We start from the raw sequence: 17,641 nt of genomic DNA, 5'->3' as shown, positions 1-17,641 counted from the left end.
GGAACTTAGAGACATGCTGTAGTATACTGGGTAGGCGTGTGAAGAATCAGGTGGCCTGAACTTGATTCTTGGTTCTGCTACTTTTTAGCTGTTGGGAACTTGGGGGACTTATTTGATTTCTGTGCCTCTGTTTTCTTATCTTTAAAACGAGGATTATAATAGTATCATCCTTACATGGATTGTTATGAGGTAGGAATGAGGTGATTCTTGTAAAACATGTAACAGAATGCCTGGTTCATAGTAAATACTTCACAAATGTTTAGTAAGAAAACTTACTAAATATGTAAGTGAGGTGGAAAGAACATGAGTCTTGAGGTCAGGTAATATTATGTTAAAATGCTCGTTTGTATCATCATTAGTTATGTAAAAACGGGGAAGATACATCATAGGTTTGTTGTGAGAATGAAATGAGATACGCATGGAAAATGCCCAATAGGAGACTCACTTAGTAGATAGAACAGTCTGAGGTTTCTTTCTCCTGGCCCTATCCATCCATCTTTTACCTTGTCTTATAAAACAGTGAATTTCAGAGACTAATATTTTCAAGCAACATATATTATTGTGGAAGCAGTATTTGTTTATGGTGGAAAGTTAGAAAACAGAAAAATAAGAAAATGTAAGCATCATATCTCTCTGCCTGACTTACTTATGTTAACTGATAAATGTATATTCCCTATTGGATCTCTTTATATACATATATAATATACATACATAGTTCTAAATCATATATAATATATACAATATAATATATAATATATATTTGCCTTTTTGTAAAAACCAAAAGGAGATCTGAAAGTACATACTGCCTTGTAACTTGTTTTTTTTTCTATCAACAATCTCCCACTTTGTATTAATACATTTTTATGTCATCTAAAACCAAGATCATATTAAAATTTCCTCCGAGTGTCCCCAGAATGTCTTTAATAGAGGGTTTGCCCGAAGCAGCATCCTGTCTAACACCATACATTGCATCTGGTTGTTACATCTCTTAAGTCTTTTATAATCTACCACACTCCCTTTATCTTTTACTTAATGACAGTAATTTTTGAAGAGACCTGACCAGTTGTCCTGCAGAATCCCACCTTCTGGATTTGTGTGGTTATGTCCGCATGGTGTTACCATTCATTCAATCATTCATTAAGTAAATTTTATATGCAGTGAAATGAATAATCTTCAGGCTACAATTCAATGAGGTTTGAAAAATATATACATCTGGGTAACAACCATCCAGAATAAGATATAGAACATTCCCGTCACCCCCTATAGTTCCCCCATCCTCCTTGCAATGCCCCTTAGGCAACCATTGTCATAATTTCTTCTGCCGTATTTAGGTTTTGCCTGTTCTTGAACTTCACATAAATAGAGTCATATACTATGTACTCGTTTGTTACTGGTTTTTTCATTTAATATATATTTTTTGATTCATCCACATCCATTACATCTGTTACTAGTTCATCCTCCTTTGTTGCAGTGTAGTATGCCAATGTGTGAATATATCACAGTTTACTTTTCTAGTCTCCTGTTGATGAACATTTGGGCTGTTTCCACTTATTAGCTACTATGAATCATGCCATTATAAGCATTCTTACACATGTCTTTTTGTGGACACATCTACATTTCTCTAGTTAATTTCTAGGAGTAGAATCCTGACTGTAGAGTAGATGCATGTTTAATTTTACAAGAAACTGCCAAACTATTTTCCATCGTGTACTCCTATTTGCAATGTGTGAGAGTTCTAGTTGCTTCATATCCTCAACAACATTTGGTGTCATCAGTCTTTTTTATTTTAACCATTCTAGTGAGTGCAAAATATGATCTTATTTTGGTTTAGATTTACATCATTCTAGTGATGTTGAGCTCATTTTCATATGCTTATTGTCCATTTGTGAGCTCTTTTGTTATGTACCTGTTCAAAATGTATTTGATCAATTAAAAATGCACTGTTTGTCTTTTTGTTATTGATTTATAGAAGGTCTTTATATATTCTGGATAATACGTCTTTTTTTTTTTTTTGGCCACACTGCCAGCTTGTGGGATCTTAGTTCCCTGACCAGGGACTGAAAGCAGGCCCTTGGCAGTGAGAGTGCAGAGTCCTAACCACTGGACCACCAGGGATTTCCCTGGATAATAAGTCTTTTGTCAGATGTATGTATTACAAACATTTTCTCCCTGTCACTTTCCTTTTCAAATTTTTTATTTTTTTAACATCTTTATTGGAGTATAATTGCTTTACAATGGTGTGTTAGTTTCTGCTTTATAACAAAGTGAATCAGCTGTACATATACATATATCCCCATATCTCCTCCCTCTTGCGTCTCCCTCCCACCCTCCCTATCCCACCCCTCTAGGTGGTCACAAAGCACCGAGCTGATCTCCCTGTGCTATGCGGCTGCTTCCCACCAGCTATCTATTTTACATTTGGTAGTATATATAAGTCCATGCCACTCTCTCACTTCATCCCAGCTTACCCTTCCCCCTCCCTGTGTCCTCAAGTCCATGCTCTATGTCTGTGTCTTTATTCCTGTCCTGCCCCTAGGTTCTTCAGAACCATTTTTTTTTCTTAATGGTGTCTTTTGATGAGCATAAGTTTTACATTTTGATGATGGCCAATTTTTTTTCTTACATAGTTAGTATATACTTTTTTAATCCTCTATAGGAAATCTTTGCTTACCCAAAGGTCAAAAAGATGTTTTTCCTATGTTTTCTTCTAGAATCATTGTAGTTTTAATTTTTACATTTAAGTCTATGATGATTTTGAATTAAGTTTTGAAAATTGATTAATTAATTTTTGAAAATTAGTTAATTTTTGGCTGCATTGGGTCTTCATTGCTGTGTGTGGGCTTTCTCTCTAGTTGTGGTGAGCAGGGGCTACTCTTTGTTATGGTGTGCGGGCTTCTCATTGTGGTGGCTTCTCTTTGCTGTGGAGCACAGGCTCTAGGTGCACGGGCTTCAGTAGTTGTGGCACGTGGGCTCAGTAGTTGTGGCTAGCAGGCTCTAGAGCACAGGCCCAGTAGTTGTGGCATACGGGCTTAGCTGCTCCACAGCATGTGGGATATTCCTGGACCAGGGCTTGAACCCGTGTCCCCTGCATTGGCAGGCGCATTCTTAACCACTGCACCACCAGGGAAGTCCCGATTTTGAATTAATTTTTGTGTGAGGTTCACTTTTTCCCCATATCCAGTTGTTATTGAAAACAATTTACTTTTCCCTTGATGCATTTGTTAAAAATCAGTTGACCATATATATGTGGGTCTATTTCAAGATTCTCCCTTCTGTCCCATTAATCTGTTGTCTATCCCTATGCCAATATTACATTGTCTTGATTATTAAAGTTTTAAAGTAGATATTTAAATCAGGTGACTCCTCCAACTCTATTTTCTTTTTCTCCATATAGACAAAGTTATGTATCTTAGGTCCTTTGCATTTCTAATACATTTTAGAATCAACTTGTCATTTTTTACCAGAGCCTGTTGAGATTTTGATTGAGATTGTGTTGAATCCATAGAGCAATTTAGGAAGAATTGCATTTTAATAATATTGAGATTTCTAGTCCGTGAATGTGATATATCTCTCAATTTATTTAGTTTTCTTTAATTTCTTTTGCACACTTTGTAGGTTAATTTCTCTTACGTATGTTTTGTAGTTTAGTGTGGAAGTCTTACACAATTTTTTCTTTTTTTTTTTTTTTTTAGTTTTAATTTATAGTTATCTTTTTTTTTTTTCCCACACACACTGTATTTTATTTTTACAAGAGATAAATAGACTGACACCAAGCATTGTACATGGATGACCACAACAAAAGCAACAATGATTGCAATTACCAGACATGAAACACACTCATACTATGTCATAATATTGACATTCAGTCCAGTAATCCTCCACTGTAACAGCTCCTTTACTTTGCAGTGAAAATTGATTTGTATATTCTTTGCCTCTGAGTTCTTGTGGGATTTTTTCTTTTTTTAAATTCAACCAGAAAGTCACAAAAATTACACTCATCCTCATCAGTTCACTCAGTCCCATGTAATTAATTTTTTTTTTTTTTTTCATCTTGATCTTTTGTTAGCACTTTTATGAGCTCATCAGTTTTTCATTAGAGTTCTGAAAATGCTTATTCATTCAGTTCAGCAGTACAGTCAGGTACCAGAAACCTGTACTTGTCAGAGTCTTTTCCATGAATTTCCTGAAGATGAAACCTTTTTATAGGAACATATTTACAAAAGCATCAGAGTACACCCAGAACTGTCTGTAAATGAAAAAAGACTTAAAAATAACCACGGTTAAAGATTTGATGAAAGTTCATAATAATGCAGTTGACAAGAAAATTAGTTATTTCTGAGATATACATTTTAAAGTAATAACTAGGATTATGACTTATAACATTATACCAGAACATATAAGATTTTTAGAAATTTCATGTAATGTCTGAAACATTAATATTAACATATTTCCATACAAATAACCCAATGAAAGTTTAGTATTAGTTGTTTTGTTTGTTTGTTTATACTGCAGGTTCTTATTAGTCATCAATTTTATACACATCAGTGTATACATGTCAATCCCAATCGCCCAATTCAGCACACCACTATCCCCACCCCATCGCAGTTTTCCCCCCTTGGTGTCCATATGTCTGTTCTCTACATCTGTGTCTCAACTTCTGCCCTGCAAACCGGCTCATCTGTACCATTTTTCTAGGTTCCACATACATGCGTTAATATACAATATTTGTTTTTCTCTTTCTGACTTACTTCACTCTGTATGACAGTCTCTAGATCCATCCACGTCTCAACAAATGACTCAATTTCGTTCCTTTTTATGGCTGAGTAATATTCCATTGTATATATGTACCACAACTTCTTTATCCATTTGTCTGTTGATGGGCATTTAGGTTGCTTCCATGACCTGGCTATTGTAAATAGTGCTGCAATGAACATTCGGGTGCATGTGTCTTTTTGAATTACGGTTTTGTCAGGGTATATGCCCAGTAGTGGGATTGCTGGGTCATATGGTAATTCTATTTTTAGTTTTTTAAGGAACCTCCATATTGTTCTCCATAGTGGCTGTATCAATTTACATTCCCACCAACAGTGCAAGAGGGTTCCCTTTTCTCCACACCCTCTCCAGCATTTGTTGTTTGTAGATTTTCTGATGATGCCCATTCTAATTGGTGTGAGGTGATACCTCATTGTAGTTTTGATTTGCATTTCTCTAATAATTAGTGATGTTGAGCATCTTTTCATGTGCTTCGTGGCCGTCTGTATGTCTTCTTTGGAGAAATGTCTATTTAGGTCTTCTGCCCATTTTTGGATTGGGTTGTTTGTTTCTTTAATATTGAGCTGAATGAGCTGTTTATATATTTTGGAGATTAATCCTTTGTCCGTTGATTCGTTTGCAAATATTTTCTCCCATTCTGAGGGTTGTCTTTTCGTCTTGTTTATGGTTTCCTTTGCTGTGCAAAAGCTTTGAAGTTTCATTAGGTCCCATTTGTTTATTTTTGTTTTTATTTCCATTACTCTAGGAGGTGGATCAAAAAAGATCTTGCTGTGATTTATGTCAAAGAGTGTTCTTCCTATGTTTTCCTCTAAGAGTTTTATAGTGTCCAGTCTTACATTTAGGTCTCTAATCCATTTTGAGTTTATTTTTGTGTATGGTGTTAGGGAGTATTCTAATTTCATTCTTTTACATGTAGCTGTCCAGTTTTCCCAGCACCACTTATTGAAGAGACTGTCTTTTCTCCATCGTATATCTTTGCCTCCTTTGTCATAGATTAGTTGACCATAGGTGCATGGGTTTATCTCTGGGCTTTCTATCTTGTTCCATTGATCTATGTTTCTGTTTTTGTGCCAGTACCATATTGTCTTGATTACTGTAGCTTTGTAGTATAGTCTGAAGTCAGGGAGTCTGATTCCTCCAGCTCCGTTTTTTTCCCTCAAGACTGCTTTGGCTATTCGGGGTCTTTTGTGTCTCCATACAAATTTTAAGATGATTTTTTCTAGCTCCGTAAAAAATGCCATTGGTAATTTGATAGGGATTGCATTGAATCTGTAGATTGCTTTGGGTAGTATAGTCATTTTCACAATGTTGATTCTTCCAATCCAAGAACATGGTATATCTCTCCATCTGTTGGTATCATCTTTAATTTCTTTCATCAGTGTCTTATAGTTTTCTGCATACAGGTCTTTTGTCTCCCTAGGTAGGTTTATTCCTAGGTATTTTATTCTTTTTGTTGCAATGGTAAATGGGAGTGTTTCCATAATTTCTCTTTCAGATTTTTCATCATTAGTGTATAGGAATGCAAGAGATTTCTGTGCATTAATTTTGTAACCTGCAACTTTACCATATTCATTAATTAGCTCTAGCAGTTTTCTGGTGGCAGTTTTAGGATTCTCTATGTATAGTATCATGTCATCTGCAAACATTGACAGTTTTACTTCTTCTTTTCCAATTTGTATTCCTTTTATTTCTTTTTCTTCTCTGATTGCCGTGGCTAGGACTTCCAGAACTATGTTGAATAATAGTGGTGAGAGTGGACATCCTTGTCTCGTTCCTGATCTTAGAGGAAATGCTTTCAGTTTTTCACCGTTGAGAATGATGTTTGCTGTGGGTTTGTCATATATGGCCTTTATTATGTTGAGATAGGTTCCCTCTATGCCCACTTTCTGGAGAGTTTTTATCAGAAATGGGTGTTGAATTTTGTCAAAAGCTTTTTCTGCATCTATTGAGATGATCATATGGTTTTTATTCTTCAATTTGTTAATATGGTGTATCACATTGATTGATTTGCGTATATTGAAGAATCCTTGCATCCCTGGGATAAATCCCACTTGATTGTGGTGTATGATCCTTTTCATGTGTTGTTGGATTCTGTTTGCTAGTATTTTGTTGAGGATTTTTGCATCTATATTCATCAGTGATATTGGTCTGTAATTTTCTTTTTTTGTAGTGTCTTTGTCTGGTTTTGGTATCAGGGTGATGGTGGCCTCATAGAATGAGTTTGGGAGTGTTCCTTCCTCTGCAATTTTTTGGAAGAGTTTGAGAAGGATAGGTGTTAGCTCTTCTCTAAATGTTTGATAGAATTCACCTGTGAAGCCATCTGGTCCTGGACTTTTGTTTGTTGGAAGATTTTTAATCACAGTTTCAATTTCATTACTTGTGATTGGTCTGTTCATATTTTCTGCTTCTTCCTGGTTCAGTCTTGGAAGGTTATACCTTTCTAAGAATTTGTCCATTTCTTCCAGGTTGTCCAATTTATTGGCATAAAGTTGCTTGTAGTAGTCTCTTAGGATGCTTTGTATTTCTGCGGTGTCTGTTGTAACTTCTCCTTTTTCATTTCTGATTTTATTGATTTGAGTCCTCTCCCTCTTTTTCTTGATGAGTCTGGCTAAAGGTATATCAATTTTGTTTATCTTCTCAAAGAACCAGCTTTTAGTTTTATTGATCTTTGCTATTGTTTTCTTTGTTTCTATTTCATTTATTTCTGCTCTGATCTTTATGATTTCTTTCCTTCTGCTAACTTTGGGTTTTGTTTGTTCTTCTTTCTCTAGTTTCTTTAGGTGTAAGGTTAGATTGTTTACTTGAGATTTTTCTTGTTTCTTTAGGTAGGCTTGTATAGCTATAAACTTCCCTCTTAGAACTGCTTTTGCAGCATCCCATAGGTTTTGGGTTGTCGTGTTTTCATTGTCATTTGTCTCTAGGTATTTTTTGATTTCCTCTTTGATTTCTTCAGTAATCTCTTGGTTATTTAGTAACGTATTGTTTAGCCTCCATGTGTTTGTGTTTTTTACGCTTTTTCCCCTGTAATTCATTTCTAATCTCATAGCGTTGTGGTCAGAAAAGATGCTTGATATGATTTCAATTTTCTTAAATTTACTGAGGCTTGATTTGTGACCCAAGATGTGATCTATCCTGGAGAATGTTCCGTGCGCACTTGAGAAGAACGTGTAATCTGCTGTTTTTGGATGGAATGTCCTATAAATATCAATTAAATCTATCTGGTCTATTGTGTCATTTAAAGCTTCTGTTTCCTTATTTATTTTCATTTTGGATGATCTGTCCATTGGTGTAAGTGAGGTGTTAAAGTCCCCCACTATTATTGTGTTACTATCAATTTCCTCTTTTATAGCTGTTAACAATTGCCTTATGTAATGAGGTGCTCCTATGTTGGGTGCATATATATTTATAATTGTTATATCTTCTTCTTGGATTGATCCCTTGATCATTATGTAGTGTCCTTCCTTGTCTCTTGTAACATTCTTTATTTTAAAGTCTATTTTATCTGATATGAGTATAGCTACTCCAGCTTTCTTTTGATTTCCATTTGCATGGAATATCTTTTTCCATCCCCTCACTTTCAGTCTGTATGTGTCCCTAGGTCTGAAGTGGGTCTCTTGTAGACAGCATATATATGGGTCTTGTTTTTGTATCCATTCAGCAAGCCTGTGTCTTTTGGCTGGAGCATTTAATCCATTCACGTTTAAGGTAATTATCGATATGTATGTTCCTATGACCATTTTCTTAATTGTTTTGGGTTTGTTTTTGTAGGTCCTTTTCTTCTCTTGTGTTTCCCACTTAGAGAAGTTCCTTTAACATTTGTTGTAGAGCTGGTTTGGTGGTGCTGAATTCTCTTAGCTTTTGCTTGTCTGTAAAGCTTTTGATTTCTCCATCAAATCTAAATGAGATCCTTGCCGGGTAGAGTAATCTTGGTTGTAGGTTCTTCCCTTTCATCACTTTAAGTATATCATGCCACTCCCTTCTGGCTTGTAGAGTTTCTGCTGAGAAATCAGCTGTTAACCTTATGGGAGTTCCCTTGTATGTTATTTGTCGTTTTTCCCTTGCTGCTTTCAGTAATTTTTCTTTGTCTTTAATTTTTGCCACTTTGATTACTATGTGTCTCGGCGTGCTTCTCCTTGGGTTTATCCTGTATGGGACTCTCTGCGCTTCCTGGACTTGGGTGGCTATTTCCTTTCCCATGTTAGGGAAGTTTTCGACTATAATCTCTTCAAATATTTTCTCTGGTCCTTTCTCTCTCTCTTCTGCTTCTGGGACCCCTATAATGTGAATGTTGTTGCGTTTAATGTTGTCCCAGAGGTCTCTTAGGCTGTCTTCATTTCTTTTCATTCTTTTTTCTTTAGTCTGTTCCGCAGCAGTGAATTCCACCATTCTGTCTTCCAGGTCACTTATCCGTTCTTCTGCCTCAGTTATTCTACTATTGATTCCTTCTAGTGTAGTTTTCATTTCAGTTATTGTATTGGTCATCTCTGTTTGTTTGTTCTTTAATTCTTCTAGGTCTTTGTTAATCATTTCTTGCATCTTCTCAATCTTTGCCTCCATTCTTATTCCAAGGTCCTGGATCATCTTCACTATCATTATTCTGAATTCTTTTTCTGGAAGGTTGCCTATCTCCACTTCATTTAGTTGTTTTTCTGGGGTTTTTTCTTGTTCCTTCATCTGGTATATAGCCCTCTGCCTTTTCATCTTGTCTATCTTTCTGTAAATGTGGTTTCTGTTCCACAGGCTGCAGGACTGTAGTTTTTCTTGCTTCTGCTGTCTGCCCTCTGGTGGTTGAGGCTATCTAAGAGGCTTGATGGGAGGCTCTGGAGGTGGGTAGAGCTGACTGTTGCTGTGGCAGTCAGAGCTCTGTAAAACTTTAATCCACTTGACTGTTGCTGGGTGGGGCTGGGTTCCCTCCCTGTTGGTTGTTTTGCCTGAGGCAACCCAACACTGGAGCCTACCCGGGCTCTTTGGTGGGGCTAATGGCAGACTCTGGGAGGGCTCACGCCAAGGAGTACTTCCCAGAACCTCCGCTGCCAGTGTCCTTGTCCCCACGGTGAAACAGAGCCAGCCCCCGCCTCTGCAGGAGACCCCCCAACACCAGCAGTTATGTCTGGTTCAGTCTCCCCCAGGGTCACTGCTCCTTCCCCTGGGTCCCGATGCACACACTATTTTGTGTACGCCCTCCAAGAGTGGGTTCTCTGTTTCCCCCAGTCCTGTCGAAGTCCTGCAATCAATTCCCACTAGGCTTCAAAGTCTGATTCTCTATGAATTCCTCCTCCCGTTGCCGGACCCCCAGGTTGGGAAGCCTGACGTGGGGCTCAGAACGTTCACTCCAGTGGGTGGACTTCTGTGGTATAAGTGCTCGCCAGTCTGTGAGTCACCCACCCAGCAGTTATGGGATTTGATTTTACTCTGATTGCGCCCCTCCTACCGTCTCACTGTGGCTTCTCCTCTGTCCTTGGACGTGGGGTATCCTCCTTGGTGAAGTCCAGTGTCTTCCTGTCGATGATTGTCCAGCAGCCAGTTGTGATTCTGGTGCTCTCGCAAGCCTTACACAATTTTTGTTAAATTGATTCATGAGTATTTTATATATTTTCATGCTATTGTAAATGGAATAGTTTTATAAATTTAATTTTCCAGTTGTTCGCTGCTAGTAATTAGAAATATAACTGATTCCTGTAAATTGATGTTTTATTCTTCCATCAGTGGGGAGATGAATCACATGCCTTTTGGATGCTCCCTATTTTACTTCTATCCCTCAGGTGATATTGATATCAAGTCATGGTAATGAACCAAGCCTCAGCCTAAAATTCTTGCCTAGCAGCACCAAAAAGTAGGACGAATGATTCCATTTTTTCCCCTTTGCCTTTGTTTATATCTTTCTTTAAAAAAAAAAAAAGATTCAGTAAAACTGTAGAGAGCAAAGCAAAAACCAGACCATCTCTAGAAATGGAGAACCCAGAGTCATAGAGGCTTCTGAGTCCTATGTGGGGTATTTAATATTGTGCGAGCATATTTAATAACACCTTCCACTTGTACAGAATCTTATAATTTAGAAAGAACTTTCAGAAATTTGAACTCACTTGATTTTTGCAATAATTTAGTAAGGTAATTGGGTAGGCATTAACTCTCAACATATTAAAGATGTTGAACCAATTATCAGAGAGGTTAAGTGACTTGTACAAGGTTACACAGCTAATAAGACAGCGACCCAGGATTTGAAACTATTCCATCTGCCCCATAACTACAACTTAATCAGGATGGTCCCTGAGAAACCAGTTGAAAATATTGCTCAACTCTTCTGTGGGGTAGTCAGCAGCTTTCCGAACCCTGGCCAGGAGAGGCTGGTTTTATTCTGACAACAAAAACCATTTGTCCTCTTTTCTCATGGAAATTTCCCAGTAGTTCTCGATTTCACTTCACATCCCCCCTTCCCAATAAATCTCTGTTTCAGTCAGAAACCAGAGGCCTTGCTTAGAAATTTCACAAAGGACCTGTTCTGATATGTAAGTGACCATTTAAAAGGATTATTCATGCTTGCTGGTTGGGATTCAGAATTCTGTGGGGGCTCTGACGTGGTGATTTTGTTTTGGGTATGTGATCTCTTGTGGAGTCCCAGGTGGATTCTCATGATGGACGCTTTATAACCTTCTTTCTTCTTAGTAAAATAAATGCACCCTCAAAATTTTATCTTGACAGTGGTTTCCCATATAGGTTATTTTTTTAAATTAATAAAACCATAGGAATGTACCCATAAATTCCAGTCCCCCGCAGAATGGCAACGGAGTGGCTGAGACACATTCAATGATGCACTTGCCCAAACTCCTGGAATTCCCGAATAAGGGGGGCCTGCATCGTTGAAGCTGATGAATTATTCAGACAAACTTTCATTGTTCACAGATAACTGTTGTTCCCCGAGGGAAGACTTTCAGTATCTTTAATTTCTGTTCTTACAGTATCACTGAAACAAGGATTCCATTTACCCCAGAATAATACAGTTTCAGTCTTGAAAATGGCATTCTTTTGGGGCTTTGTCATTCTGAATGTGTCTGATTTGTGGTTGCCGATGAATCTGTGTTGTTGAAATCATTTTGCTTCAAATTATTTGAGAAGTAAAGCACATTCAAACTATATTTGTGGCCCAAGGTCTGTCTCCACCCCATGAGGAGGTACTAAATAATCCTCAGTGTCATCATTTTTCAGTAATATTTATGAAGTGCCCATCTGTGTTTGGGGCTGTGCTGAATGCTGTTTTAAGCAAGGCAAACACACTCAGACTTGAAGTCTCCTCATTAGAGATATTTAGAGCCTCAAACACAGCGAGCGTCCTTGTATACACTACAAGGGAGCGAGATCTGAAAAGTATGTTTTGACTACAAAGTCTGCCATATAAGGTCCACCACCCATACACATGATGGTGCAGGGAATTAGTGCTCTTCTACTCTCTTTCTGTGTTTTGTGTCACTCCTGTTGTCCACCATTTATTCACTCAAGAAATATTTATTAAGGGCCTTCTATGTCCTAGAAAACTGTCCCTTGCCCTGATGGAACTTACAGTCTAATGGAGAATTTGAGTAATAACAAGTAAAGAAGAAAATATAAGCACAAATTGTAATGCATGTTCAGGGGAAATGAACTTGGTGTAGTAATAATGGGCGGGTGTGGAACATCCTACTAAGATAAGGTAGCCAGGGAAGGACTTTCTGAGGAGGTTATGGGTAGGACCAAAGATTGGAAACGTGCAGATGGACCTGGCTTTGATGCTGAGATTAGAAATGGCCCATAACACGTGTGAAAATACTTACTTTTTCAGAATGTAGTCTACAGCCATTTGTTGCCAATCCCCAATCTGAAATATGTACTGTAGCTTTATCTTAAACATATTCAGCCAGTTGTTGGAATCCAAACAGTGTTAATCCTGCAAGTATGCAAGTATCTACTGATCTACGATGACCTTGGTCCTTGCTACATCCTTTAGATCTGTGCTATTTTGTCTCCAAGATCAGTCAGGATGCACGGCAGTAAGGGGAGAGATAGTGTTGTGAGCTAATATGTAATTACTCAGTCTCCCATACATCCCTTGTGCTATAGAGTGATAGGAATTATGAGAGAAAAAACCCTTTATTGGAGTACTTATTGCCCTAAAACTCTCCATAGCTATTTAGGTCAGGGTCAAGGGAGAAAAGAGATGGCACCCTCAAAAGGGTTTGCTAAAAAGAATTTAGTAATAGTAACTTAATGACCTGGTCCACAGAGGTATGGGTGAAGATAATGAAGGAAACCAAAAAAATCAAGAAGTGATGGAGAGGTATCCCAGGACTCACAATATCAAAAAGCTATTAATTCTCCCAGGACTAAAGGGTCAAGGGAGGGATCAGGGTAACCATAGCCTGGTGAGGTTTGGAGTTGTCAGGGACTGAGCTTGTCAGGGAGGTATAAATGCCCCAACTTCTCTCTTTTCCCACCCTCTGATTTCCTGCTGATACATCCTCTTGACCAAACCCAACTGGAAGACAGAGGGTAACCTGTGGAGCTCAGCCTCCTAGGGAAGTGAATAGGGCAGAGATGGACATAGAATGTAATGGGGACTCTTAAGGTGGAAGGGGGCAAACAAAGAATAAGCAGCATAACCAGCACAATGGCCAGTCTTTCTGGTAATCTCTACCTGCTTGTCTCCCAGTCTTATCCTTGTCCTAGTTTTTTGGAACTCGGGTGTAGTGAGTTGAGTTAATCATGCTCATCATTGAATATTCCTTTCGTAATTTGTCCAATGGGAGACATTTCTTATTATTAAAAAATTAATGTATTTCTCTTTTCTTTGACTACCTTTCCCCCCAGAGACAACCACAAATGTGTGTTTATTGGGTGTCCTTTTGTTTGTGTATGTTGTTTTATTTGCATGTATTTTAAATGATTGTGACTAGTACTGTATAATAGATTGTATTTGGTTTCTTTTTTCCACTAAAGACCTGTGTGCCATAGAGGAAGAGCCTTCCTCTATGGCTTCCTCTTCCTCTATGGCTCTCTTCCTCAGTGGCTCTGTGTGCGTCTAGTGTGTTGCTTCTAACTGCTGCATAGTAGTCCATCGTGTGTATCCACAGGTCACCTCTGTTCCCTCAGCTCCGAACACTCAGGATGCCTCTTACCTCCCATTACAATGAATAGCCCCTTGGGATTTATGTGAGGATTTCTTAGACATGTGTATCCAAGAGCAGAATTTTTGGGTCAGAGGCAGTGTGTATACTTAATTTGACCAAATCCTGTGTTAGATTGTACTCTAGAATGGCTTCACTAGCCTGCTTTGCCCACCAGTTCCTGCATCTTCAAGACCATGCCAATATTTTTATTGTCTAGCTTTCTAATTTTCCCCCAGTAGAATAGATAGAGAGTAATATACCATTGCTGTATTAAATTTTCATTTCTCATATTACTAATGAGCATCTGTTCAGATGCTTGAGATACTTGGGGATTTCCTTTCTATCAATTGTCTCTTCTTGTCCTTTGCCCATTTTTCTATTTAGGGTTTTCTCCCCTTTTTGATGGATTTGCATGAGTTCATTGTATATTCTGGATATTAGGCCCTTGTTAATTTTAGGCACTTCTAATTTTCATCTTTTTTCTTCAGACAGAAATGAACCCCTGTGTTCTATATCCAAATTGCTGTCAATAGACAGCTCTGCTATATACAACTCAAATTTATTATGTGTAAATAGCAATTTTTAAAAATTTTTCCCTAAAATTGTTCTTTTTTATGTTTATTATCTGAGTGACTTACCTATCATAATCCTAGATTTCTACTTCTTCCTCATTCCCAACGCACCATTAGTCACTGGGTTCTGTTAGAAAAATCCCTTAAATAGTTCCTGAATCATTCTTTCCTCTCCATCCCTATTTTTTACTTTCCTAGTTCAGGTTCTCATAATCTTTTGCTTAGACTATCGCAATAGTCAGGGAACCGGTCTCCTTGGCCCCAGACCTCCTCTTCTTTATTCCATATTCTAGAACACCTCAAGAGCGATTGTTCTAAGGCAGAGAGCCATGCACCTCCCTCCCTTGCTTAAAATGCCTTGGTGGCTTCAAAAGCCTGCAGCATGAGATCCTATCTCCTGATTCTAAAACATGCATAATCTCTGGATTACTTGCATCTCACTCTTGCCTACCTTTTCTATCCTGCCCTCTAGACGTGTTATGCTGCTTACAGTTTCCCAAATTTGATGGCCTCTCACACTGATGTGCCTTTGCACATCCTGCTCTCTTTTCTTGAAATATGTTCCCTTTGCCCCATCCCACCCCACTTTGTTCTTCCTGATCTTTCAAGACTTGAATCAGCATCACCTTCTTAGTAAGTACTCCTTTGATGTCATGTTTCTCTACCCCAAAGCAATACATGGAACTTGCTCTTTAGAGATCCTTTTATCACAATTGTCACAGACATTGAAAACACGTACTTGTCTGTTTCCTAATGTCCTGTAAACCCCCCAAAGGTGAAGGTTTTAGCCAGTGCTTGGCATAGAATAGCTTCTCAGTATGCACTTATTAAATGAATGAATGAGATTTTTTTCCCATTTTGGATACTTTTTATTTGGGAGAAAAAGTAACTAGAATGCCACAGCTCTACGAACAAACATGCTTCTATGGACATTTTTACAAATTAAATTTGTCGATGCTGTCACCTGGTTGCACAGGAAAGTAAGTATACTGAATGATAAGAAGAAAATAAATGATGTATAATTGCACAGTCTTTTTTTGGGTCTAATAAAACTGTGCCTGACTTATGGTTTTAATTTACATTTAGGTAAGTTTGTAGTGAGTTGGATTTTAGTAATGATATGTGGGTGTTGATTATAACGATAAAAATGAGATAAAAGGAAGCAACGACACAGCAGTTGTTTCCTAGTCAATAACTAAAAACCACAGCCTGAACTTAAGCTCAGGTTTCTTTATTCCTTGCCCTGCTAAGTAGGGTGAGGAGTGAGGAGCTAAGTAGGACAGTTTGAGGATGCCTAGCATTGCCTTCCTCTATGCTGTTTGTGTTCACCTTTTGGAGAGGATGCTGGCAATGATTCAAGCCTGCTTGTCAGTATTTCTGAGAGCTGGTGTCAGATGAGAAAGCAATTTCATGCCTACGTTTAGTAGAGGGCCCTTATAAATTAATTAGCTAAGGTGAGAGGAATAAATTGGTAACATTTTAAGACTAGAGGCTGCAAGAGCTTTGGAGATGTTGGATAAACCATCTTTTGTCAGTTGTTCAGAGCTGTCTTGGGTTTTTGCTCTCCGTGCTCGTCAGAAAAACAATTTTGGATGAGCATTAAGTGACTTGAGTTCCAAAATATATAATCATCATCACCCTTCCATGTGAACGCAGACAAACCATTTTTAGAAATCAGCTTTCTCTGGGCCTGCTATATTTGCAAGGACTCTTTGCCACTCTTTGGTTCTGTTTCTAGAAAGGCATAGTCATTGTTAATGGTGTCCAGCATCCTTTTCTCAGCCCTTCCACTGACTTGGCACTTGTTGGCATCTGGCAAGTAATTTTGACCATTGGTGGGTTCTGCCAGTATTGAAAGAAGTTCCTTTACACCACTCTGGGTGACTGGGGATTAAAGATCATTTTAAGCAGGGGTTTCAATGCCATTCGGTCTAGAGCTGAGTGGAATGCAGCTGGTCTCCAACGGGAATGTTGACTTCATGACCTGCTTTTATTTATTATCTCAATTTTGGTTTTTGGCGGGTGCATTTTGTTAATATCCTCCTTTCTTTTTTGTGACTTAAAATATTTATACACTTTAAAAATCAATCCCATTCGTTATTGCAAAGGGGCATGAGGTAATTTTTTGGGCTGATAAGAATGTTCTATATCATAATTATGGTGGTGGTAATACAACTCTATCTATCTACCTATCTGTCAAGACTCATGGAACTATATACTCTTAACATTGGTGAATTTTATTTTATATCAATTATACCTTGATAAAAGTGATAAAAATAATCAAACCCTATTTATTTGAAAGCAAAACAAAGAACTTGTCTTGGGTCTTCCTTTATGATTGGGGTCATGGATTATGACTCTATTTGAATGACCCCAGATCCCAGCATCAAGGCTTGCATTTACCAGACCGTCAGTAAACATGGCTGGTTCAGGTGAGTCCAGTGGTCTTTGGAATCGCTGTGCACTGTCTCCTTCTCTGTGGTGAGCCAGAAGGTCAGTATACTACCTGCAGGCTTGTCTTGCAAAAGAATTCCATTTAGAGTTGAAAGTTCTAAGATTTCAAGGTCATTAGTCAAATTTCTTAGTGACGTAAATATGTAAGGAAGACAGGATGGCCCGGCGTAACTCTTGCTTAGTCAGTGTAACTGTATGCTTTGTCAAGCAGCCAGAGAAGCTTGGCACTTGACAGTGCTTTTAAATGATGGAAGATAATGATAAATCATCTCAGACCTGAAGATCCTCCTGGAGTGAAAGAGCTTTTTGTACCAAAAAAATGGACTTTTTGTATTCGCTTTATATTTTGAAATGAATTTTGTAACTCTCACCAAAAAATGTTTTCTAATGGATTTTAAACCTCAACCTGTTAGGGTAGTGTTAAGCTGAACCTGTTGGAACACTGCTTAAATTGCTAAGTATCATCAATTTCACTTACCCATCAGACTGAGGGAAGAATAGTATCGAAAAAACGTGCACAGGAGAATCAAGAAACTGCCCCAAAGTTTTGCCTGCTCAGCACAAAGAGGGAATGCATTTTTATTTACAGTGGATTCCATTACAGTATCTTGTTTGATATTCACACAGACCCTCAGAAGTATTTGTATCAAGTGCTATTATCAACATTTTATTTATAGAAAAAATATAATATTTGGAGATTAAGTA

The 17,641-nt window shown here is 38.0% G+C and overlaps 1 protein-coding gene across 1 annotated transcript in view; it reads left to right on the top strand.

Annotated features, from left to right (window-relative positions):
• Window positions 1-17,641, top strand: part of PGM5 (phosphoglucomutase 5) — a 236,724-nt gene that overhangs the window by 82,268 nt on the left and 136,815 nt on the right. The window lies entirely within an intron of this gene.

This window comes from Eubalaena glacialis, chromosome 9 (assembly GCF_028564815.1).
Source record: "Eubalaena glacialis isolate mEubGla1 chromosome 9, mEubGla1.1.hap2.+ XY, whole genome shotgun sequence".
Classification (NCBI taxonomy): domain Eukaryota; kingdom Metazoa; phylum Chordata; class Mammalia; order Artiodactyla; family Balaenidae; genus Eubalaena; species Eubalaena glacialis.
The sequence above is the reverse complement of the archived record's forward strand: the minus strand, read 5'-3'. Positions and strand labels throughout refer to the sequence as shown.